The sequence below is a fragment of the Thalassophryne amazonica genome, unplaced genomic scaffold (genome assembly GCF_902500255.1).
Source record: "Thalassophryne amazonica unplaced genomic scaffold, fThaAma1.1, whole genome shotgun sequence".
Lineage (NCBI taxonomy): Eukaryota > Metazoa > Chordata > Actinopteri > Batrachoidiformes > Batrachoididae > Thalassophryne > Thalassophryne amazonica.
The window spans coordinates 10,360-37,362 of NW_022986236.1; the positions used below are offsets into that span (position 1 = coordinate 10,360).

At 42.0% G+C, this 27,003-nt stretch overlaps 3 long non-coding RNA genes across 3 annotated transcripts; 1 reads left to right on the forward strand and 2 right to left on the reverse strand.

The window, feature by feature from the left end:
* Window positions 1–250: 250 nt before the first annotated feature.
* LOC117505658 lies at window positions 251–27,003 on the reverse strand. The gene is made up of 4 exons (XR_004559200.1): window positions 26,946–27,003; window positions 15,905–15,907; window positions 4,187–4,194; window positions 251–339 (listed from the first exon to the last, which is right to left on the reverse strand). It is a non-coding gene; the product is annotated as an uncharacterized LOC117505658 (long non-coding RNA).
* LOC117505657 lies at window positions 22,922–26,422 on the forward strand. The gene is made up of 3 exons (XR_004559199.1): window positions 22,922–22,933; window positions 24,731–24,734; window positions 26,162–26,422. It is a non-coding gene; the product is annotated as an uncharacterized LOC117505657 (long non-coding RNA).
* Window positions 26,478–26,897, reverse strand: LOC117505656. Its single transcript, XR_004559198.1, has 2 exons — window positions 26,860–26,897; window positions 26,478–26,595 (listed from the first exon to the last, which is right to left on the reverse strand). It is a non-coding gene; the product is annotated as an uncharacterized LOC117505656 (long non-coding RNA).

Genomic DNA, 27,003 nt, shown 5'->3' on the forward strand with positions numbered 1-27,003 from the left:
CACCTGAACACACACATGGTCGTTCACACAAGGGAAAAAGCATTTGGCTGTTCTGAGTGTGGTCAGAGATTTGGACGAAAGAGCCACCTGAACACACACATGGTAGTTCATACAAGGCAAAAAACATTTGTCTGTTCTGAGTGTGGTCAAAGATTTGGCCAAAAGGGCCACCTGGACAGACACGTGATAATTCATACAGGGAAAAAAGCATTTATCTGTTCTGAATGTGGTCAAAGATTTGGACAAAAGAGCCACCTGGACAGACACGTGATAATTCATACAAGGAAAAAAGCATTTGTCTGTTCTGAGTGTGGTCAAAGATTTGGACGAAAGGACAACCTGAACGCACACATAATGATTCATACAGGACACACAAATGAAATACCAAAATCTTAAAAATTACCTAGGAATAACATGGTTATTTAAAGGAAAAGAATACGCACTGATAAAATACAGCTGGGACTGTGCTATTAATGATCGAGGTGTATTAATGAAAATAAGGAGCTCTTACTACTGAAATATCCACCTAGAAAGTCAGCATTTCAGCACAATTCGACGATTTCATAAATGCCGCCATTGACACAATTTTAGCCAATCAGGAAAAAAACCCGTATCACTTCCGGGGCACAGAAAGCCACAGGTGGCGAACAGGCACTGATATAAAAGTCCTCTCGCTCTCTCTGTCGGTAACTCTCTCCCTCCCTCTCTGTCGCTCCTTCGCTGTTTTCTTGCTGAGCAAACATGAAGCCTTTTAACTGTAAAATAAACTAAATTCGTTAGTGCTCACGGGAGTAACTGGATAAACACTGAAGTATTTTGGTGGTCTTCCCATTCGGGGGGGAGAAAGCGGGGAGTGGGGAGAAAGTGAAACCGTGGTCAGCTTTTAAACACCTTTCACATTGGCGTATTCGTAGAGCTCCTCATTGCAGCGTATCGTCTACGCCGAGTTGAGCAGCTCTACACCCACTTTTAGCAGCTCTACATTGAGTTTTTGCTCCCTGCGCAGTATGTAGAGGGCTACGCGTGTAGGATGGAAGAAATTAAACATGTTTTAATTGTCTTCTGCATAGAGCGCTGGACACAGTTTGAAGCAAGTCTGTGCAACACCGCGCTTCTGTACATAACCAGAAACTGAGTGCGTCAGCTGGAGAACATGATCACATAGCCCACAGCACCTGTGTGTGATCAGAACAGGGAATCGAACCTCAACTCAGAAATCCAGAAACACAACAGAAACAGCAGGTCGGTTGCTCGCTGTCTCTCGTGCGTGCGCTCTCTGTCACTCTCACTCTGTCTCTCTCTCCCTCGGTCTCTGTGTGTCTGATCAGACCTGTGACTTTAAAATAAAAGCGCACTCGTTGCATGTTGGTGTGCTCATCAAACTCCTTGATCGATCAGGTCTGATCAGACTATTCTGCCTTACAGAAACCTAGTTACAGCAGGATGAATATGTTAGTTTAAATGAGTCAACACCCCCGAGTCACACTAACTGCCAGAACAGCTTATTAATTAATCCAAAACCCAGACAGAGCTTTAATTCATTTGAAAGCTTGACTCTTAGTCTTGTCCATCCAAATTAGAAGTCCCAAAAACCAGTTTTATTTGTTATTATCTATCGTCCACCTGGTCGTTACTGTGAGTTTCTCTGTGAATTTTCAGACCTTTTGTCTGACTTAGTGCTTAGCTCAGATAAGATAATTATAGTGGGCGATTTTAACATCTACACAGATGCTGAGAATAACAGCCTCAACACTGCATTTAATCTATTATTAGACTCAATTGGCTTTGCTCAAAATGTAAATGAGTCCACCCACCACTTTAATCATATCTTAGATCTTGTTCTGACTTATGGTATGGAAATTGAAGACTTAACAGTATTCCCTGAAAACTCCCTTCTGTCTGATCATTTCTTAATAACATTTACATTTACTCTGATGGACTACCCAGCAGTGGGGAATAAGTTTCATTACACTAGAAGTCTTTCAGAAAGCGCTGTAACTAGGTTTAAGGATATGATTCCTTCTTTATGTTCTCTAATGCCATATACCAACACAGTGCAGAGTAGCTACCTAAACTCTGTAAGTGAGATAGAGTATCTCGTCAATAGTTTTACATCCTCATTGAAGACAACTTTGGATGCTGTAGCTCCTCTGAAAAAGAGAGCTTTAAATCAGAAGTGCCTGACTCCGTGGTATAACTCACAAACTCGCAGTTTAAAGCAGATAACCCGTAAGTTGGAGAGGAAATGGCATCTCACTAATTTAGAAGATCTTCACTTAGCCTGGAAAAAGAGTCTGTTGCTCTATAAAAAAGCCCTCCGTAAAGCTAGGACATCTTACTACTCATCACTAATTGAAGAAAATAAGAACAACCCCAGGTTTCTTTTCAGCACTGTAGCCAGGCTGACAAAGAGTCAGAGCTCTGTTGAGCCGAGTAGTCCTTTAACTTTAACTAGTAATGACTTCATGACTTTCTTTGCTAATAAAAGTTTAACTATTAGAGAAAAAATTACTCATAACCATCCCAAAGACGTATCGTTATCTTTGGCTGCTTTCAGTGATGCCGGTATTTGGTTAGACTCTTTCTCTCCGATTGTTCTGTCTGAGTTACTTTCATTAGTTACTTCCTCCAAACCATCAACATGTCTATTAGACCCCATTCCTGCCAGGCTGCTCAAGGAAGCCCTACCATTAATTAATGCTTCGATCTTAAATATGATCAATCTATCTTTATTAGTTGGCTGTGTACCACAGGCTTTTAAGGTGGCAGTAATTAAACCATTACTTAAAAAGCCATCACTTGACCCAGCTATCGTAGCTAATTATAGGCCAATCTCCAACCTTTCTTTTCTCTCAAAAATTCTTGAAAGGGTAGTTGTAAAACAGCTAACTGATCATCTGCAGAGGAATGGTGTATTTGAAGAGTTTCAGTCAGGTTTTAGAATTCATCATAGTACAGAAACGGCATTAGTGAACGTTACAAATGATCTTCTTATGGCCTCAGACAGTGGACTCATCTCTGTGCTTGTTCTGTTAGACCTCAGTGCTGCTTTTGATACTGTTGACCATAAAATTTTATTACAGAGATTAGAGCATGCCATAGGTATTAAAGGCACTGCGCTGCGGTGGTTTGAATCATATTTATCTAATAGATTACAATTTGTTCATGTAAATGGGGAATCTTCTTCACAGACTAAGCTTAATTATGGAGTTCCACAAGGTTCTGTGCTAGGACCAATAAACTTTATACGTTTCCCTTAGGCAGTATTATTAGACGGCATTGCTTAAATTTTCATTGTTACGCAGATGATACCCAGCTTTATCTATCCATGAAGCCAGAGGACACACACCAATTAGCTAAACTGCAGGATTGTCTTACAGACATAAAGACATGGATGACCTCTAATTTCCTGCTTTTAAACTCAGATAAAACTGAAGTTATTGTACTTGGCCCCACAAATCTTAGAAACATGGTGTCTAACCATATCCTTACTCTGGATGGCATTACCCTGACCTCTAGTAATACTGTGAGAAATCTTGGAGTCAGTTTTGATCAGGATATGTCATTCAGTGCGTATATTAAATATGTAGGACTGCTTTTTTGCAGTTGTGCAATATCTCTAAAATTTGAAAGGTCTTGTGTCAGAGTGATGCTGAAAAACTAATTCATGCATTTATTTCCTCTAGGCTGGACTATTGTAATTCATTATTATCAGGTTGTCCTAAAAGGTCCCTGAAAAGCCTTCAGTTAATTCAAAATGCTGCAGCTAGAGTACTGACAGGGACTACAAGGAGAGAGCATATCTCACCCATATTGGCCTCTCTTCATTGGCTTCCTGTTAATTCTAGAATAGAATTTAAAATTCTTCTTCTTACTTATAAGGTTTTGAATAATCAGGTCCCATCTTATCTTAGGGACCTCATAGTATCATATCACCCCAATAGAGCGCTTCGCTCTCAGACTGCAGGCTTACTTGTAGTTCCTAGGGTTTGTAAGAGTAGAATGGGAGGCAGAGCCTTCAGCTTTCAGGCTCCTCTCCTGTGGAACCAGCTCCCAATTCAGATCAGGGAGACAGACACCCTCTCTGCTTTTAAGATTAGGCTTAAAACTTTCCTTTTTGCTAAAGCTTATAGTTAGGGCTGGATCAGGTGACCCTGAACCATCCCTTATTTATGCTGCTATAGACTTAGACTGCTGGGGGGTTCCCATGATGCACTGAGTGTTTCTTTCTCTTTTTGCTCTGTATGCACCACTCTGCATTTAATCATTAGTGATTGATCTCTGCTCCCCTCCACAGCATGTCTTTTTCCTGGTTCTCTCCCTCAGCCCCATCCAGTCCCAGCAGAAGACTGCCCCTCCCTGAGCCTGGTTCTGCTGGAGGTTTCTTCCTGTTAAAAGGGAGTTTTTCCTTCCCACTGTTGCCAAGTGCTTGCTCACAGGGGGTCGTTTTGACTGTTGGGGCTTCCGTTTTTTCCGTAGCTACTCTGCACTGTGTTGGTATATGGCATTAGAGAACATAAAGAAGGAATCATATCCTTAAACCTAGTTACAGCGCTTTCTGAAAGACTTCTAGTGTAATGAAACTTATTCCCCACTGCTGGGTAGTCCATCAGAGTAAATGTAAATGTTATTAAGAAATGATCAGACAGAAGGGAGTTATCAGGGAATACTGTTAAGTCTTCTATTTCCATACCATAAGTCAGAACAAGATCTAAGATATGATTAAAGTGGTGGGTGGACTCATTTACTTTTTGAGCAAAGCCAATAGAGTCTAATAATAGATTAAATGCAGTGTTGAGGCTGTCATTCTCAGCATCTGTGTGGATGTTAAAATCGCCCACTATAATTATCTTATCTGAGCTAAGCACTAAGTCAGACAAAAGGTCTGAAAATTCACAGAGAAACTCACAGTAACGACCAGGTGGACGATAGATAATAACAAATAAAACTGGTTTTTGGGACTTCCAATTTGGATGGACAAGACTAAGAGACAAGCTTTCAAATGAATTAAAGCTCTGTCTGGGTTTTGGATTAATTAATAAGCTGGAATGGAAGATTGCTGCTAATCCTCCACCCCGGCCCGTGCTACGAGCATTCTGACAGTTAGTGTGATTCGGGGGTGTTGACTCATTTAAACTAACATATTCATCCTGCTGTAACCAGGTTTCTGTTAGGCAGAATAAATCAATATGTTGATCAATTATTATATCATTTACCAACAGGGACTTAGAAGAGAGAGACCTAATGTTTAATAGACCACATTTAACTGTTTTAGTCTGTGGTGCAGTTGAAGGTGCTATATTATTTTTTCTTTTTGAATTTTTATGCTTAAATAGATTTTTGCAAGGAAAAGCATGGAAATCATCAGGGGTGCCCAAACTTTTACATACCACTGTATGATATTGTAAGAGAGCAAAATGGTGCAATGTGTAATGGATTACGGGAAAGCATACACATGCACACACACACCGATTCAGTAGGCGGCGGTAATGCATCTATGTTATGTTGCCAAAGGCCATTAAAATCCATCAAAAAGAACTGTTTCCTGTTAGCTTCAGTAGCTAAAGCTAGTTAGCTGGAGATGCTGGTAACTCTTCTCTGAACAGATCAAATTTCATTCTGTGATCCTCGAATATGTTTTTTGAAGAGCTCCAGAAGCACAAAAGTTAACAGTAAACCGGAAGAAGAAGAAAAGGTGAAGTTAGAGCGAAAGGTGGAACAGCTGAAAACTTTGTTGAAACAGCGGCTAACTGCTGCTAGGTAGAAACAAACACATTGCAGAGCAGCAAGAAGAAATGAGTGGATTTAAAGAAGAAACTAGTCAACGTGCTGGATGCTGTTTTCAAGCCTGAAGTTCGCTGATCCAGAGCAGACATGCAGCAGTTGTTGGTGATTAAAGAAGAAATTATCCCTGAACACTAGGAATGGAATCTGAGTGTTGACCAGGAGGACATTAAAGAAGAAGAGAAGCTGTGGATAAGTCAGTAGCGAGAATAGCTTCAGCAGCTGGAGGATGCAGATCTCACCAAGTTTGGTTTCACTGCCGTCCCTGTGAAGAGTGAAAATGATGATGAAAAACCAGAGTCATCACAGCTTCATCAAAGCAGAAGTGATAAGAGCACAGAGGCTGAGCCTGTAGCCAGCAGCTCATCTGTACACAGAACACTGACAGCAGAAGCTGATGGAGGACCACAACCAGCCAGCATCTCAGGTCCAAACAGTCATTTACAACCAGACACCAGTGGCAGGAGTTCAGACAGTTCAGGAAGTGACAGTGATGACTGGAAACATACCAGAGAACCTCAGTCACATTTTAACTGTCAAAAAATGCCAATATTGTTCATTCAGGCAACACTGATGAGAAACAATTTAAAGGCTCTAAATATGGAAAAGCATCTGGTCACATGAACAACTCAGAGCAACAAAAGGGGAGGAAAGGAAGCAGAAAACAATTTATCTGTTTTAATCGGCGAAAAAGACAGAAACAGAAGGGCACTCTGAAGCCACACAGGACAAACCATAAAGGACAACTCTCCTGTGGAAGCACTCAGCTGGATAATCCACCAGATCAGCACAGTTCTGATCCTGGACTCCAGCAACAACAGCATCAGTGGGCCAAAAGAAACAAATGAAACTACGCCACAGTAAACTGGACCATTGAAGAGAAAAAAGATCTCTCATTGCTTCACTTACTCAAGGCATGAGAAGTGGGGTATTTGGACAAAGGCAGTATTTGAGGAGCGGATAAAAGAAGCAGATTTACCAGCAGAAAAGAAAGAAGACACCACAACTGCAAAACTACAATCGGTTGCCTCTCAAATCACAAAATATCTGACAGAAAAGGAAATACAAAGAATAAAAGAAGCCCAAAAAAACATGATAAAGGCTCATCAGTCGATGGAGGAAAGCAAACAACTTGAGTTTGAAAGGAGTCACTGGAAGAGGGAGGAAGAGTGGGTACTATTGTGGGCAATGGAATATGTCAAAGTAAAATACATCAACAGCCAGAGAGAAAGATGTAGAGAATGGCAGAGAACATTCAACCACCACTGCCCAAGTAAGAAAGGCAGCTCAAGAGGGCGACTCGCCACCCAAAGACACAACTTTATCGCACAAAAACACTTCTCGGATGAGGAAATACAAGTAATGTAATACACGGTTGGACAAATGGTCAAAGACAGCATCTGCCCTCTGACACAACCCATTCACTGCTCCCCGAAAAAATGAATCATTCACTGCCCCCCCCCCCCCCCCCCCCCCCCCCCCGCCAAAAAACCGAGCCATTGACCAGCTCATCCACAAAACAATATACAGATGCACCCAGATGCAGAACAGTGAGAATTAGAAGAGGAATTGGCAAATAAGACTGAGGAAACAAACAAATGGACACGAAAGAGCAGCCAAAATCGACTAAATTAAAGGGGAAAAAAAAAAAAATCCTACTATCCTACAGAAAGTTAAGCTGGGACTGGCTAAACTGGTCCCAGAAGGAACCACATTGACAGATTTAAACTGTGTAAATTATGGAGTGGCATGGTACATACAAAGTAAATTAGCCCCACAAGATTCAATTCCTGGCATCGATAAAATCCCAAAATTTTAGTTTTAAAGAATGACAGCATTGCATCACCACTATGCCGTGGCTTTCACAAAAATACTGAACGGAGAAGAGGACACACCAGACTGGCTAATGGCTGGGAACACAAGCCTACTACTAAAGACCAAGGAAACACAGCTTCCCAACAAGTACAGACCCATCTGCTTCCTAACAACATACAGATGGCTGACAGGAATCATAACTGATGTTATTTATGAACAACTGGACAGAAGTTAAAGACATATGGGGAATGGTCAGGAAGATGTGATATAAGAAGGAATTTTCATTTCCAATTCTACTAGATAATGGTACAAGGCAGTAACCAGTAGGGAAAGAGCTGAGTTGCTTGCGAGATCTTTTAAGATACATAAGTAGAGGTGGGCGGATCGATCCTAATATCGATACCAACGCTGGTATTGATATTGAACGATCCTCGTGTAAAAAGATCGATACTCAAGCTTTTTTCTCTCCCACATGCACTGACTGCTGTGCACGCAGATTCATCAAAGTCTACTCTCTGCAAGAGCAGCGCTGCTCTGTGTCACACAACATGGTGCAGCGCACCCTTGTATTGTGGTTTGTCAGCCCTCCACCTCAGGAGATTTTGTTTTAAGTTGTGTTAAGTGATATTTTTTTTAAACAAAAATGTTGATTGTGATAAAGTATTTTGTTGTCACATACAATGTTTGGTGAAGTTCTGTCCTAGTTCTTTTGGATTGTTTGGATCTATGAAGCTTAAATATGAAAAAGTATCTATCGGTGATACTGGGCCTGTATTTACTTGGTATTGGATTTCCTTTCCCACTGTCGCCAAGTGCTTGCTCATAGGGGGTCGTTTGACCGTTGGGGTTTTTCTGTAATTATTGTCTGGCTTTTGCCTTACAATATAAACGCCTTGGGGCAACTGTTTGTTGTGATTTGGCGCTATATAAATAAAATTGATTGAATTGATTTGATTGGATCAATACCAAAATTCCCGGTATCGCCCACCTCTATACATAAGCTTCCAAAACCTCTCCAATGAGGAGTTAGCCGATAGAGTTAAGGCCATTGAAGAAAATAAGGAATTTCTGGGCTTGACTGTTGTGGGTGAGAGCTCACTAGATGCAGATTTTACATTGCTTGAATTAAAGAGGGCGCTAATAGGTGTTAAAAATACTTCCCCAGGGAAAGATGGTACGTATTTGCTATAAAATGCTTTAAGAATGATCTGATGTGGCAAAAATGTGATAATGATTTTCTATAACAAAATTTGGGAGCAAGGAAAGCTTCCCTCTGGGTGGAAACATTCTGTCATAGTTCCTGTAGGGAAACCAGGCCAAGATAAGACAAATGTCAAAAGCTACAGACCCATAACCTTGACGTCTAACCTATGTAAACTGATGGAGAGGATGGTTACAAAGAGGTTAGTGTACGAGCTGGAAAGCAGAAGGTTGCTCGCGCCTTACCAGAGTGGGTTCGGTAAAGGACGAACTGCTATGGATCCTGTAGTAGTATGCCTAGAGAACGAGGCACATAAAGCACAAGTCAACAAAGAATCTGTTTTGGCAACCTTTTTTTTTATATAGACAAAGCTTATGACATGGTATGGAAAGAAGGACTTTTAATGAAGTTGAATAAAATGGACATAGGTGGCAAGATGTTTAACTGGATTAAAGATTTTTTAATGGGTAGAACCATAGAGGTCAGGGTGGTGTTGGAGAACATCAAAACACTTATGCAATAGAGAATGGCACCCCACAGGGAAGTGTATGCAGTCCAAGTTTGTTCAATATTATGATTAATGATGTTTTGGAGGAGGGAATTAGAGGATTAACAGAGCGTTATATGCTGGTGATGGGGCATTGTGGGTTAAGGGCCATAATATTGATAACCTGCAGAAAAGGATGCAGATGGCAATAAACCAGGTTGAAAAATGGTCTTTTGACTGGGGATTCCACCTATCTGTGGAGAAAACTCAATTTATTTGTTTTACTAAGAAAAGGGTGAACTCCGCAATAGACCTCAAGCTGTATGGACAGTCTCTTAAACAGGTTAAGGAACTAAGATATCTTGGTGTGTGATTGGATAGCAAGCTCACTTTTAAAACTCATGTCCAAAAAATGTCAGACAAGTGCAACAAAGCAATCAATCTCTTGAGGTGTCTGTCAGGGTACAGCTGGGGGGCAACAGGTTCTTCGTTAAAACAAATTTACTTGATTATGGATGTATAGTTTATAAGTGAGCAGCAAAAACCATGTTAGCTGGATTGAACAGGGTGCAGGCCAAAGCTCTCCGGCTGTGTTGTGGAGCCTTCAGAACATTGTCAGTAGAGGCAGGAGAGATGCCTTTAAGTCTTCGAAGGTTGAAACTCTCACTAGCTTACTGGGTAAATTTACAAGGGCATGAGGCTACACATCCTACAAAGCAGGTGGTAGAGGATTGCTAGGAATATGGGCGCAGTGTGAGTTAAAGTTTTGGCTGGAACAGCAATAAAGAGGCAGATGATATGGGAATCAGTACAATTCCTTGCAACAAAACTGTCAACTTAAGCACAATTCCACCTTGGTTCTTCTGCTCACCTAAAATCAACCTAGAGCAGGGGTGGCCAAGTTCGGTCCTCAAGAGCCACATTCCTGACACTCTTAGTTGTCTCCCTGCTCCAACACACCTGAATCCAATGAAAGACTTGTTAGCAGACTTTTAATGAGCCTTCATTTCGTCTTTCATTGGATTCAGGTGTGTTGCAGCAGGGAGACAACTAAGAGTGTCAGGAATGTGGCTCTTGAGGACCGAACTTGGCCACCCCTGGTTTAGGTCGTCCATTGACCTCCCAAAGTGATCACACCTCAGTCCAGTAGATGGGGGTAGTGCACTGAGATTGCAAGCTGCCAATAAAAGTCACAGAAGAAGAAGAAAATCATTGCGCTGCAATGAGTGCTCGCTTCCGTGTCGGGGTAACTTCCTTCGCACGACACCTATCTTGATTTCTCCGCTTTTCTACTGGGTACGAGGTTGGAGTCGTCTGTTGTTTCTTAGTTATCTGCATTACGTTTGTTAGTCTACGTGCAACAGCTACAGAGTTTATCTCATTAATTTGCTGCGGAGAGTGGTTAGCTTCTCGTTTGCGCTTAGCTTGTGCTAGGTTTTCGCTCCTCACTTGTTCTTTTCTTAGTGCACAACACTTTAAAATAAGTTTTGCGATGTTGTCGACAGGAGAGCCGTGTCCATAAGTCAGAGCAGCTTCTGAGTTCAGTGGCGTTATCACGGACACTCCAGACGAGCTTTGTGTCTGGTCGGCTAGCGGGCTTGTTAGCATTAGTTTAGCTCCGCCGACTAAAGACGAAGCTTTCAGCCCTGAGCTTTGCCCTCCAAGGCCACGGGGAGCTTCTGCCCCGATCTCCAGGCCAGAAGGCCGTGCGATAGTGAGACGGGGTTCAGTTCGATTTATATAAAATGTAAAAACAAGAATCGGTTGCTGTGGACTTTTCACACGAGCGCCCTCTGGTGGTCATTTCTGGCCGATGAAAACATCGCCGAGCTCAATACAAATACATGTAATGTGGTCACTTTTCAAAGGGGTCAGACTCGTCAATAAATCAATTTAATGTACAATGGTTCATTTCAGGTCAGCTTGATGTATAAACACATCGTTTCAGGCAGTGTCACTGTCAGCTGGCTGTTAGAAGCGAGTTAGAGACAAAACAAAACCAGTTGATTTCAATAGACAATGCAGCCCGAGGTGGTTTTCATCAGGCGCCAGTCGTGGACGTAAGAATTCTTGCCTTCGGATTGGCCACTTTGCCGGAAGTGACGTGACTCCGTGGCAACCCATACACTAAAATACAGGGTAACACAAAAAAGCAACAAATGCACTTGTTTCCACCTTGGCCAAAAATAAATCACAGAATATAAGGCAATGACATCACGTGCGGGTGTTCTGTCGAGATGTGCTGTCTTGTCGAATTTTGTGCCTCAGCATAAAGCGACAGTTGTGGGTCAGGGTGACCTAACCCCACCGAGTTGTGCAACCTGTCGTGCTTCACTTTCATGCATTGAATGATTCTTGACCAAGTTAGCTTATGCATAACGTTGCATGGACCACTAAGCGCAGGACATCAGTTTCTCTTGACAAGCACAGCTTAAAGTTGTGAATCAATTTGTCCCATTAATTTGCCACAAAATGTGGACCTTGCCTCATTCTTATTTTCCCTTCCTGATCATTGGACTGTGTCAGTTCAGAAAACTTCATTTTATTTTAACACCGTCTTAGATTGATTTAAACAAACATGTTATGGACATTAATATGATCTCTGTCCTCATGACAATCGGTACATAAGGAAAACATTTACATCTCTGGGATCAGGGTTGGTGTCTTCTGCTTTATGATGTCTGTCCCAACACAGGGACATTTCAGTGTTGTCTAACTTGTGATTGGGCATCAGATGATTAAATTGACCTGTCTTTAGTCTTTCCTCTACTTGGTTGTTGACTCTCTTTCTTTTGTGTGTTTTAAAGTCTTTCTACAAACATGTCTGAGTCCAGCAGCTGAGGGACATGTTGAAACTACAGCGAACACCTGGTGATGGAAGGAATGAGTCATTTAAAAGAAGAGAACAAAGAGGTAAGGGCCAGACTATCTTATGTTATGGTTACGGACCCCCAACATGATTTTGGCATTTTAAAATAAATTTAAATTCCGATTTTAGTTTTTTTTTTTTTTTTTTTTTTCCCCCTCCGACACTAAATATTCCGTCATGGCCAGTGATAAATGAAAAATAAATTCTGTTTGCCATTTCGCACTTTAGGGCCTTTCACACTGGACACAAAGCATTATTTTCAATGAGACGCGTTGGTTTTTAGAGGCGTCAGAAGCATCACGTCAAAAGCTGAGCTAAGTGACGCTTCAGATAGGAGTGCGCATTGCTGCTTGTCGGCAGGCTGACACGGTCAAAGTTCAACCCAATCCAACTTTTGCCGCTCTGAGCTGTGACGTAGCTTCACGCTGTCCAATAGGAACGGCGTGTCGAGCCAAAACACGGAAGAACTATTGGCAGAAACCACTGATCTGTACAAAACAGAAACGTGTCACAGGACTGCTCATTTATAGAGCATTTTCTGAAGAAAAATCCTTGTAAATGTTTTTTTTTTTTTTTTTTACCTCAAAATTTCTGATTACGTTAAAGAAAGTTTAGAACACACCATAAAAACACAAGAAAGTTAAAATCATATTTACCAAATTGGTCCAGTCAAACCTTTTCCACATGTGGGCCCAGCAAACACTCTGGCAACCCCACCGGAAACTGGCATCTCCATGGCAAATCTACTACTTTCTTTTTTTATAGGAAATACTCAGGGGGAGGGTGACACCTCGTGGTGCCCTACGTTACACGTACAAATGTTTATTATAATGCAACAGGAGATAATTTAACAATGACTGCAGTGTGATTGTAAAGTAGGATTTCTGTGACATAAACCTCATGATGAATTTTTTTTTATTTTAACTTGTAATTAGGACAGTCACAGTTATTACAATATTTGCCAATCGCGATTAGTTTTCATATTCGCTATTTACCGGGAATTATTTATTTTATCACAAAGTTGCATAAACGACTCGGAATCTGACGTCATCGTGCAGCAGCAGCCGCCGCTGCTCACTCACTCTGTTTCCCCTCGTCTTGGTCGGATGGTTAGCGAGGCTTGGATAATAACATGGAGCTTGAGGAGGTTCTGGTTCCAAAGCCACGCACCGCTGTGGATGCATTTCGGTTTTGTAGGGGCTGGCTCGACTAGTCAACGACTACATCGACGTTGATATCGTTAACAACTAACTTAGTAGTCGACGAGTCGTTTATTTTATTTAAGTCTTTTGAGTAGAGAAGGCCGATTAGAACAGCAGCCGTCTTGTTCAAAGCCTTTTAAAATCGCAGTTTACCGAAGGGGTGTGCGTGTGCGCGCGCCGGGGAGTCAACTCGCTGCAGACTGCGAGGGAACGAGATTCCTGAACAGAGGCACGAGACATTACGTTCTGCTGTGAGCCATCACGTGAGACAGCGAGCGCGGAGCAGAGAGAGAAGATTTACCCGAGTGAACAATATATATAAAAAAACAAAAACCAAACTGTGGAGCTGCCTTTACGCTCTGTACTTTCTCTACTGGTGTGGTTCTGACGGCACCGTCCTGTTCACACCATGTGTGCGTCGTATACTGAATTATGAGATCATGAGATGAAATAAATGGTCAAATATCCTTTAAAAAAATTGAATATATAAATTAACTGAGCAAAAATTACAGAAAAGCTGTGCAGTGATGTTCAGAGGCACCGATCACAAAAAGCTGAACTTTAACAGCTGTTTATTTTCCAAAGGTATGTATTTGTTCAATCTTGAGCTTAATGTAGTGTTCAAGCACAAAACGTGACTGATGAGGAAAAAAAAGGATGACTTCATCACACTAAAATGAACTGGAGTCAGAATAAAAATACAAGCTGCTAATTTATTTATTCGATTTATTTTTCAGTTATTAAGCTGCAGCTATATGTTTTAATTATTTCAAAGTGAGTTGCCTCTTATTGTATTCTGATTTATTTATGCCAAAAAAAAAAAAATATGGGGAGTCAAATCAGCCTGCATTGTTCTGTTAAGTTTATATCAGTTTTCCTGCACATGACCAGGTATTTTTCCTTCTTTATAAGAGTTTGGTGTTTGCGTTTGCTCCACAAAGTTTTAAAACACAATAAAATGTTCACACTTTTCTTTACACACTTTTCAGAAATGCAATAGAAACAACCACAAATCAGAAAAAGTTGGGACTATATGTAAAATGAAGATAAAAATAAAAATGTTGCTTTCTTCCCAGTTTCTCCTCTCAGAGAAGCCAAACATTCTTGCATAGTTGTGTAATTATACTACGATAGTAGAATATAAAGAAGGGAAAAAAAAATAGACAATATTATCGTCAATCGCAATTATTTGCTGACAATTAATCGTCTCCAGAAATTGCTAATCGTGACAGCCCTACTTGTAATTTCATCAAAATTTGTGATTGCCTTTAATGTTGTGATCAGGACAGAATAATTTCTAAAATGTGAATGTTTTAAAATTATGCACAATAAGGGGAGAGCTTCTACCTGTGCAAATGCCTTTTGACTTTGATTTCATGGACATTTTTAATGATCCATTCATTTATTGTTAAACATAAAATGAAACAGCTTTTTAAAAATTAACAAAATAGTTGCTGTTTAAAGATCCTTTTATTTAGAAGCAGGTGATGTTATGCTGTATTCTCTGGACCAGATGAAGGTCTCTTTTGCAGCTTTTGACCTCCTATTTTGAGTAAGTTTGAATTTGCGAAATACCTGTGTACAAACACAGGAGAAACTTAAATTTATTTTTATTCCGAATCCTGACACAAAATTTTGATTGGAAATGTCTGTAAACCAAATAATAAAAAATCTCTGGCCTAAAGGGCTGGATGCTGTTTTTAATCCTCTAAATCTCTTCTACAGAACAGCTTTGTTCACTCAGCTTTGTTTGTGTTACTGATACTTTATAACATGTTGTAGCCATCAAATATTTTCCTCATCGAGTATTCCTCCAGTGATTCTGTCAATACTTACACAACAGGACAAGAAGGATTTTGATAAGATGCATGTAAAACTTCTCCATATTTTGTAAAATCTCTTAATTTCTTACTGAAGGAAAGTGACGTCACCACCATCAATGTTTCGACTCCCTTATGTTTCAAACCCTTATGTTTCAAACCCTTATGTTCAAGAATACACAAGAGTGTATTCTTGAACATAAGGGTTTGATCTGTTTTCATCCAAATCTTGGCAGTAGAAGTTCAACATCAGTACCCTGTTGTACATGGGTAAGAGCAGCTCTGGTTGTGAGCAGACGATAATTATCTTTGCTCCTAGAATTTATTTGTCACACGCGCACACATAGGCACACAGAAAGGGATGTGTGAGCAGGAGAACATGTTGTGAAAGATGAAGTCACAATACAAATAAAAGGTTCAGTTTTTACCAACATAAAAAGGTTTCTTCCATTGTTTAAAACAAAAAACTAAAAGGCCAGATGATCAGAAAATTTTAAAAGAATAAAAATAAGATTTTACTAAACTAAAAGCGCAATCCAATGTTATCTGGCACACCTGTGTGTCTCCCCCAATCAGCATAGTGTCCTCGTGCAGTCCAGCAGTCCCAGCTGAGTTATTTACGGTACCTGATTATAAAGTCCATACTAAAATCAATAAGCTGGAAATAAAACCCCACGCTATTTAAAATAACATAAAATTGCTCAAATAAAACCACAGCAAATACACACACTCATCGTCAACCGCTTAGTCCAATCAAGGGTCGTGGGGGACTGGAGCCTATCCCAGCAGTTATAGAGCACGAGACGGGTTACACCCAGGACAGGACGCCAGTCTGTCACACAGCCACAAACAGACAAACACATTCACACCATGTCGCACACCTAGGGACAATTTGAAAGTTTCCAGTCCACCTAACCTACATGTCTTTGGATGTGGGAGGAAACCGGAGCACCTGGAGGAAATTGGGAATTGAACCCATGACCTTATCATTGTGAGGCAACAGTGCTAACCACTAAGCCACTGTGCTGTCCACAATCTAACAATAAAAAAAAAACACAAAAAAACTGGTTCCGTGATATTTTCCCTCCTTCTTTAATAGTGGTCGTCCCGACCACTCACTCATAACCATATTTACTAGGTGCAATGCCAAAATTGGCTCGTTGCGAGTGCCGGGGCTCACTACTGAATGCTGCTGGTGCTCTAGGAGGATCAGGTGGTTCAGCCAAAGCTGGATCCAGTGCAGATACCATTGATGGATGGGTGGCACTGATGATCAGGCCAGGAAGCCACCAAGTAGGAGGGGGGCAGATTTGTGGGCTGGTCGACCTGTTGAGGCTTCGGTTCATTTTCTTGTTACTAGTGGTCCTGTAACAAATTTAATGGCCAGGTTCTGAGGTTATTATGATGTATATTTCGTGTCAGCTCTTCTTTCCCTTCTAGGCAAATAACATAGACTAGGTGGTCTTCCTGCAGTTATTTGACCACAACAAACAGCTCAGGGGTCCATCTAGGAGCCAATTTCCCGTTAGCTCTCCTCCGGAAATTACGAACCAGCACACGCTCACCTGGCGCCAGTACTAACCTTCTCGGCTGTCTGTTATGGCATCCTTGGTCTCTATCTTGTTGTTTCAGAGAATGTTCATTTGCTGTTTCGTAGGCTTGACTTAGGGCCTGCTGGTGTCTTCTTACACACCCTTGTAATGTTTGAGGCTCGGGTGGAGGACTCAGGCCAGTGGCCCAATCTACTGGGAGGCGAGCGTGTCTCCCAAAAACCAAGAAATGTGGAGTCATCGCTGTTGTACTGTGAGTGGTATTATTGTAAGCCTGCAGGCCTCTGGACAGTGGGCTTGGTCTTTCTCAGACACAGTTCAGGAACCTCAACAGGGTTTGGTTAAATCGCTCACAGGCCCCATTTCCCTGCGGGTGGTACCCAGTCTTTCAGCTCTTCTGGCAACCATAGAGCTGGCAAAGGTCACTCACCAGTAGTGATTCAAATGTGGCACCCCGTCCGACAAAATCTGTACTGGTGAGCCGAAGATCTGAATAAGATTGGAGTACAGGGCTCTGGCCATAGTATTGGTAGATTGGTCTTTGGTAGGGACTGCAAGGGAATACTTTGAAAAAACATCAGTCATTATGAGGATGTACGGGTATTGAGCCCCAGGGCGGCCCAAAGAGAGGTAATCCACCCCAACAACTTCAAAAGGATATGAGGTGGAAATAGATAATAATGGTGCTCTCACTTCAGGACCAGCCTTTGCACACACGCACTGGGGGCAAGTTTCAGTCCACCCCTTCATGTCCTGCATCATCCTCGGCCAATAGCAACATTGCCTCCGAGCTGCCAGGGTCTGTTCACTATTGGGGTGTCCCATTCCCTCATGATAGTCTTTCCAAATCCCTTTTGTTTCCGGCTTTGGAATAATCACTTGGAGCAGTCGCTGGTCAGAGCCTCTTGACATATGTGAATGTTTCAGTACACCATCACACAGTACAATTTTTGTCCCATTCTCTTATCAGCTGCTTCAAATACAGAGATGAAGACCCGCATCCCGGGGGGGGGGGGGGGGGGGGGCGGCTTGTTGACCCTTCCACTGCCGGATCTGGATGAGGTCGGCGTCACTAGCTTGACACTAGGTTGGCTGGCTCAGTATGGTCTGGCAATCTAGACAGAGCATCTGCATTTCTGTTTAAAGTACCCGGTCGATTTTTGATGGTGTATCTGAAGTTAGCCAGTTGAGCAGCCCAGTGTTGTTCCACTGCCCCCAACCTTGCAGTCTCCAGATGTACCAATGGATTATCAGTAAAGACAGTGAATTCCTATTCAATAAGATATTTTCAAACGCCTTTGTAACAGCCCACTTAAGAGCCAACGGCTCCAATTTAAGAGCTGTAGTTCTGGTCATTTCTTTCTGTGGGGTGGAGACTGCAGCTGGCGTAAGCAGTGACCCTCTCTTTCCTGTCCTGCACCTGTGCCAGCACTGCCCTTAAACCTTCAAAGCTGGCATCAATGTAGAGCCTGAAAGGGAGAGAGAAGTCAGCATAAGCAAGGAGGGGTGCATTCATCAAAGCCTCTTTTAACCTGTCAAAAGCTTGCTGGCGCTCCGGGACCAGTCTATAGGAGCTGTCTTCTTTGTTGATGATGCAGTACCATGAGTCAGGGCATTTAAGGGGATGGTGATATTAGAAATTGCAGGTGTAAAATGTATATGGTAGCCAGCAAAACCAAGAAATGATTTTACCTGCTTGATGTTCTGGGCTGCTGGCCAGTCTCTCACAGCAACAGTCTTTACTGGATCAGTAGCTACCGCCTGCTCACGAATAACATGCCCCAGATAAATCACCTTTCTCTGGAACAGATGACATTTTTTGGATTGAAGTTTCAATCTTCCAATCTATGTTGGTAGAGCCTCTCAAACACTTCCTCCAGATGGCAGATGTGGCTATCAAAATCAGGAGAAAAAACCACACCATCCAAATAAATCAGTAAATTTACCAGGTTTCCCAGGCAATGCTGCATTAGCCTCTGAAAGGTTGCTGGAGCATTGCACAAGCCGAATGGCATTCTTTCAAACTTGTAAAAGCAGTCTACTCCCGATCAGCAGGATCCATTTCTAACTGCCAATATCAACTGGCCAGGTCCAGGGTGGAGTACCATTTGGCTGCCCTCAGGTTGGTTAGTGACTCCTCAGTGCGGGGTAATGGATAAGCATCTTTGTGCGTAAGAGTGTTCAACTTTGTGTAGTCCACATGGAACCTCCAAGTCCCGTCCTTCTTCTTCACCAGCACAATGGGGGCCACCCACGGGCTCGAGCTCTCTCTCACCACACCAGTGCCCAACATGTTCTGCAGTAAGGCTTGTCGTTCAGCATACAAATTTGGGGGAGCAGGGCGATATCTCTTTCAGCTTGGGGGAGCTGAACCTGTTGGTATCTGGTGCTTGACAACACTAGACTGGACAAAAGCTTCGTCATGGCTAGAAAACACCTTTGTCCATCTCTTTAACAGACCCATCATCACCCCCTGCTAGTCACCATTAAGGCCATTCCCCTGTAAACACAAGACAGAATGAGATTCCCCCTTGGTTATACCCTCCTCCACCCCTATCTGTCTTACTGACACTTCTACTGCGTCAGGTGCCACTCTGCTCAGAACCACCTCTCGCTGTCTTTGTATGTCTGTGGCAGCAACCTCTGTTACCTAGGCCAACGGTCAGCGCTGCGCAACCTCCACTGGGTAATGATTGGGGTTACAGACGCTACAAGGTACTCTTCTTTCCTTCAGGTCAGCCAGGGTGCTGCTCACACACCACTCTGTGTGTCACTCACTTTCAGGGAAGGGTTCAACCATAACATTACATTATTTCTTTGGGGCAATTTGAGATACCTGTAGCCATAAAATCATTTCTGATTGAGGTGGTATGATAACTGGCTGTTGTTGTGGCAGTTTGGCTATTCCTTGTTAGGGAGGAGGAGTGACATTGTGGCATTGGCTGGCACTCTACAAAGGCATGGGACCACACATGTCCTACAGCTGGAAGCATTGTTGTTTTAAAAGCAGTAAGCCCTAGGTGGTTACCCTGTGCAAGAGCATGCCAGACAGGTTTCATGATGTTCATTCCCAAAATTCCCTTGTTTGGGCCAAGGCAGTCATTATTAACAACAATACCTTTACCAAAAACCTGTACGCTTCCTACCATACAATCCACCAGGGCATAATCAATATAGGGAATTTCAAGACTATTGGCAGCACGCAGGTCCAGCCATGAGATTTCATCAGCACTTTCCAAGCAGGTTCCTTGAAGATACCTTCTATACAGGCTTTCACTCAGGAATGTAAGCTGGGATCCATTGTCAAGCACAAAAGGTATTTCACAGCCATTTATCGATACAAGTATATAAGATATTGGTACTACTGTATTGGTACACAATACAATAGTGTTCAGAATAATAGTACTGCTATGTGACTAAAAAGATTAATCCAGGTTTTGAGTATATTTCTTATTGTTACATGGGAACCAAGGTACCAGTAGATTCAGTAGATTCTCACAAATCCAACAAGACCAAACATTCATGATATGCACACTCTTAAGGCTATGAAATTGGGCTATTAGTTAAAAAAAAAAAAAAAAAAAAAGTAGAAAAGGGGGCGTTCACAATAATAGTAGCATCTGCTGTTGATGCTACAAACTCAAAACTATTATGTTCAAACTGTTTTTTTTTTTTTTTTTGCAATCCTGTGAATCAGTAAGGCTATGAAATTGGGCTGTTAGTAAAAAGTAGAAAAGGGGTGTTCACAGTAATAGTGTGGCATTCAGTCAGTGAGTTCGTCAATTTTGTGGAACAAACAGGTGTGAATCAGGTGTCCCCTATGTAAGGATGAAGCCAGTACCTGTTGAACATGCTTTTCTCTTTGAAAGCCTGAGGAAAATGGGACGTTCAAGACATTGTTCAGAGGAACAGCGTAGTTTAATTAAAAAGTTGATTGGAGAGGGGAAAACTTACACGCAGGTGCAAAAAATTATAGGCTGTTCATCTACAGTGATCTCCAGTGCTTTAAAATGGAGAGAGAGAAAAACAGATGTGTGGAAGAAAATGGAAAACAACCATCAAAATGGATAGAAGAATAACCAGAATGGAAAAGGCTCACCCATTGATCAGCTCCAGGATGATCAAAGACAGTCTGGAGTTACCTGTAAGTGCTGTGACAGTTAGAAGACACCTGTGTGAAGCTAATTTATTCGCAAGAATCCCCCGGAAAGTCCCTCTGTTAAATAAAAGACACGTGCAGAAGAGGTTACAATTTGCCAAAGAACACATCAACTGGCCTAAAGAAATGGAGGAATATTTTGTGGACTGATGAGAGTAAAATTGTTCTTTTGGGTCCAAGGGCCGCAGATAGCTTGTGAGACGACCCCAAAACTCTGAATATAAGCCACAGTTCACAGTGAAGACAGTGAAGCATGGTGGTGCAAGCGTCATGATATGGGCATGTTTCTCCTACTATGGTGTTGGGCCTATATATCGCATACCAGGTATCATGGATCAGTTTGGATATGTCAAAATATTTGAAGAGGTCATGTTGCCTTATGCTGAAGAGGACATGCCCTTGAAATGGGTGTTTCAACAAGACAATCACCCCAAGCACACTAGTAACCAAGCAAAATGTTGGTTCCAAACCAACAAAATTAATGCCTCACAGATGTGAAGAAATCATGAAAACAGTGGTTATACAACTAAATACTAGTTTAGTGATTCACAGGATTGCTAAAAAGCAGTTTGAGCATAATAGTTTTGAGTTTGTAGCGTCAACAGCAGATGCTACTATTATGTGAACACCCCCTTTTCTACTTTTTTTTTTTACTAATAGCCCAATTTCATAGCCTTAAGAGTGTGCATATCATGAATGCTTCGTCTTGTTGGATTTGTGAGACTCTGTTGGTACCTTGTTTCCCATGTGACAATAAGAAATACGAGGTCTGATAGAAAAGTATGACTTTATTTTTTTTTTTTGCAAAAACCTGATGGATTTGAATCACATGTGCTCGCATGAGCAAACCTTGAACCTTCGTGGGCATGCGTGACTTTTTTCACGCCTGTTGATTGCGTCATTTGCTAGCAAGCAGCCTTTGTGTGAGGACGTGTGTAGTGCTCTCGGCAGATTTTCATTGCAAGGAAAATGACGAAACGACTGGAGCAGCGCGACTGCATCAAATTTTGCCAGAAACGGCGACAGCCAGGTGGAAACCATTCGGAAGATTCAGACGGCTTTCGGTGACGATGCTATGGGCATCACACAGATTAAGGAGCGGTACAACCGGTTTAAAGACGTCCGCACAACGGTGGAGAGCGAGCCATGCTCCGGTCGGCCATCAACATGCTGAATGACTAGATCATTTCTAAAGTTAACGCTGTGGTGATGCGGGACCGTCATGTGACTATCCGAGAAATTGTGGAAGAGGTGGACATCAGCACTTTTTCGGCACATTCCATTGTGACAGAAGATATGGCCATGAAAAGAGTGGCGGTGAAATTTATGCCGAAGCTGCTAATGGCGGAGCAAAAGCACCTTCGTGTTGAAGTCTCACAGGACATGCGGTGACATGCCCACCTCTTCCACAATTTCTCGGATAGTCACACGACTGAAAAGTCACCGAAAGCCATCTGAATCATCTGAATGGTTTCCACCTGGCTGTCGCCCACTTTCTGGCAAAATTTGATGTGGCGCTGCTCCAGTCGTTCCGTCATTTTCCTTGCAATGAAAATCTGCCGAGAGCACTACACACATCCTCACACAATGGCTGCTTGCCAGCAAATGACGCAATCGACAGGCATGAAAAAATTCACGCATGCGCACGGAGGTTCAAGGTATGCTCATGCAAGCACACGTGATTCAAATCCATTAGGTTTTTGCAAAAAATAAAAAGGTCTGATACTTTTCTAACAGACCTCGTATACTCAAAACCTGGATTAATCTTTTTAGTCACAGCACTACTGTTATTCTGAACACTACTCTACCTTACTGAATTTCATGACACTCACCCACAAGGGCAGACCTCTGTTGTGACCTGGGCTCCTTCTCAAAGCAGACCACTTCCACTGCTTGGCCTTCAGCTGCAGGGGAGAATAAAATTCTTAGATTTAAATGGACCCTGGGGGCAATGGTATTGAACATGTCCAGCTGTGCAACAACGCAGGCAGACCAGCCTGCCTTGTGCATCCCACTGATAGGTAGGTGTTGCTGGGTGTGCTCTTCGTCTCCTTTCAGGGGCCCGTGATGTAGCTGGGCGACTGCTGGAAGGGAAAGTGGTAAGGAGTATAGGAGTTTCTTTAGATAACTGTGCTTTCACTTCTCCCCATTAGGTTGATAGAGAGGGCCTTCATCTGCTCCGTTATCTCTCATTTCCCCCCAACAATTCCTGCTGTAACTCTACTTGTATCTGTGCTACATTCCTTGGGGCTGGAACTGCAACTCTTTGAGACAGAGTGGCCTCTTCTCCCTCTTGAAGCTCCTGTTCGAGGGCCTGAACTTCTTTACACACATCATTAAAGGTCATGTGTGTCCCGCCTCATCTGTCTATTTAGTTCTTACTTTACTGGTCCTGGTTGGAGACTGACCCACCAGTTGGACAAGCAGCAGATCATCACTTTCTTCTGTTCTTCCTTCTTCTTGTTCTTGCCATCTGCAGAAAGACGCTCTCATCTGAGTATGAAGGCATTCATGTTTTCACTAGCTTGCTGTCTACAAGTGAAAACTAGCCTGCAGCTGAGCTTTAGAAGTAGGTTTGACAGTCTTTCCTAGCACATCCAGCACCTTCAATCCATTTTTTTTTTTTTTGTCTCTGTAAGTTGGATTTCATATTGGCCTCTCCCTCTAAGACACCAAGAATAAATCAGCTGTTGTTGCTGAGTCAGTCCCTGTGCCCTCAGCATGGATTCCACCTCATCCCTTCATTCTTTAAATTTTGTTTCTTCACCAGTGAATCTAGGTACCCAAGCAGCCCCCGTGAACCATGGCATACAGTGTGCAACATTAGAAGAGTTAACACCACTCTGCTGAACTTTTCCCATTTTTTTAAACAATAGAGCTGGTATCCTGCCAACAATGCCAAAAGAAATGTCGCAAAGGATGAAGTACAACATTAATAAAAGGTTAAATTTTACCAGCATAAAAAGATTTCTTCCACTGTTAAAAAAAAACTAAAAAAAAACTAAAAGGCCAAAATTGATCAGTTAAAAAAAAATTAAAAGGAGTTGAAAGTTCGTGTTGCCCCAGCGACAGCCCCAAAACATCACTGCTCTAGAGGAGATCTGCATGGAGGAATGGACCAAAATACCGAGCTACAGTGTGTGCAAACCTGGTGAAGACTTACAGGAAATGTTTGACCTCTGTCATTACCAACAAAGATTATGTTACATATTACTGAGATTAATTTTGTTATTGACCAAATGCTTATTTTCCACTATATTTACAAATTCTTTTAAAAAAAAAACAATTGATTCCTAGATTCCCCCCCCCCCCCCCCCCATTTTGTCTCACAGTTGAAGTGTACCTATGTTGAAAATTACAGACCTCTCTCCTCTTTCTAAGTAGGAGAACTTGCACAATCAGGGACTTATTAAATAGTTCATGGCCCCACTGTACATATGCTATAGCATTAGGCAGTTATCACTGAAAGAAGGTCTACATAGACAGATTCCTGTTACCCCCAACATACAAAAACTATATATATGGAGAATTCATGAGATTCTTTTCTGCAGTGGCCCCGAAAATGTCTCTAACATGCTCAAAACCTAGAGTGTCCAGAGGCTTTGTCCCGGGGCCTACACCAGTACATTGCCCCTGTAGACCGCTGTGGGCCTACGGCAGCCTCCGGACTGCTGGCCATTTTCAAAGGTCCTTTTTTCTTTGCCCATTCTCATGCCCGTGTACCACAATAGGACCAGTTGTGAGAATAGGCCCACCCTTTGTAATGGGAAGAAGACTCCTGCATTCTATAAAAAGTCACTATATTTGTGTTCGCTGTTCTTCTTTAACAAATTCTTGCGTGAGCGACGTTCATTAAGAACCCAGATCTGTTTGACTTCACATGGTTTCAATAAAGTGTCTTTTCTGTATTTAAAGCATATACTTCTGAGCCCTTTCTTCGGGACAGTTTCATCAAAGAACCAGGGCATTACAGCAAGAAAAGGCTCTCAACTCTGCTGACTTTTTTTTTTTTTTTTTTTTTTATATACCCTTGGGACACAGAGCAAATCTGCATCCAAGGAGCACAGGGAATGAGGATGCACATAAGTTCAGCAAGATAGTTGAGTTCTTGACCATTTAGAGCTTTATGTTGGCAACAAAACCTTGAAATCTGCTCTTCGAGGTGCATGGAGCCAGTAAAGGGAAGCCAGAATGTCTCTGATCAAACCTGGTTTTCATCAAAAAATTGAGCAGCAGTATTCTGTTCTATCCTATACTATTTTGTGGCAATCCAGATAAAAAACCATTAACGCATCTTGACACTTGCAACAAATTTGATCCCTGCACTGCTGCGGCAATTAGCCATGCCAGTGCATCTCACTTGTCCCGCTGGATGCCGTGCTTTGTCTGTTTGACAACCACTTATATAAAAAATCATTTCATAGCTCATGACTCATTTGCTATCAGAACTATTGGAACCCTAACCCATCTCTCATCACACTCTCAAAATCACAGAAAAATTATTGTACCTGCAGTTTGTCTCGTGCGCTTTGCGGTGGAGAATGCATTGGAATGGTGTGAAAGGGTATTATTTATAATATACATATTGTAATGGATTGGCAATACAGTTGCATTTTCATATCCTTCTTATGAGTTTGATAATATATCTGTAAAATTACATTTATTATAGTTGTAACATCTCATAATTGTTCAGATGCACATTGGCAGTGACAGTGAATTCGAATCAGTGAGGTAATGTTCACAAAATAAATGCATGCCAGAAGTTTTGAACATTTCAAAGATTTCTTTGCACACTGGGTTTCCGCTGTGCACAGTTTACAAGTTTATTCACTGACGCACCAGAATTGCGTGCCAGTGCGGGAATCATACTCATGCAAGTGTCAAGGTCCCTTTACAATTGTGGAAGAGATGTAAAATTTGTGAAATGTAAAACAAATCCTGATGTACATTTCCACTTTATCGGTTCCATCAGTGCAACAACTTACTGTCATCAGGTCAAACTCACCACTCTAATACTTTATTTTAATGACTGCTGTTCTAACAGTTATTACTAATTTGTTTCTTTGCAGACATGCAGCCGTTGTTGGTGATTAAAGAAAAAACTCTCCCTGAACACCAAGAATGGAATCTGAGTGTTGACCAGGTGGACATTAAAGAAGAGAAGCTGTGGATAAGTCAGCAGGGAGAGCAGCTTCAGCAGCTGGAGGAGGCAGATCTCACCAGGTTTGGTTTCACTGCCATCCCTGTGAAGAGCGAAAATGATGAAAAAACTAGAGTCATCACAGCTTCATCAAAGCCAAAGTGATGAGAGCACAGAGGCTGAGCCTGTAGCCAGGAGCTCATCCGTACACAGAACAATGACAGCAGAAACTGATGGAGAGGATGATGAAGGACCACAACCATCCAGCAACTCAGGTCCAAACAATCATTTACAACCAGATACCAGTGGCAGGAGTTTCAGACAGTTCAGGAACTGAGACAGATGACAGTGATGACTGGAAACAGACCAGAAAACATCATCAAGTTTTAACTGTCAAAAAAATATCTATAGTGTTAGTTCAAGCAACACTGATGACAACAGTTTAAAGGCTCTCAATATGTAAAAGCATCTGGTCATGTTAACAATTCAGAGCAAGAAAAGGAGAGTCAAGCAAAAAGAAAACAATTTAGCTGTTCTGATCAGAGTAAAAGACAGAAACAGAAGGGCACTCTGAACAAACACATTAGAATTCAGACAGGACAAAAAGCATTTGTCTGTTCTGAGTGTGGAAGAAGATTTGGGACGGAAGAGCAACCTGAAAACACACATGATATTCATACAGGAACAAAAAGCATTTGTCTGTTCTGAGTGTGGTCAAAGATTTGGACGAATGACCAGCCTGAATGAACACATGATGATTCATACAGGACAAAAAGCATTTGTCTGTTCTGAGTGTGGTAAAAGATTGGACGAAAGGGCAACCTGAATGAACACATGATAATTCATACAGGACAAAAAGCATTTGTCTGTTCTTCAGTGTGGTCAAAGATTTGGACGAAAGTGGCGACTTGAATGCACCATGGTAATTCATACAGGGCAAAAACATTTGTCTGTTCTGAGTGTGGTAAAAGATTTG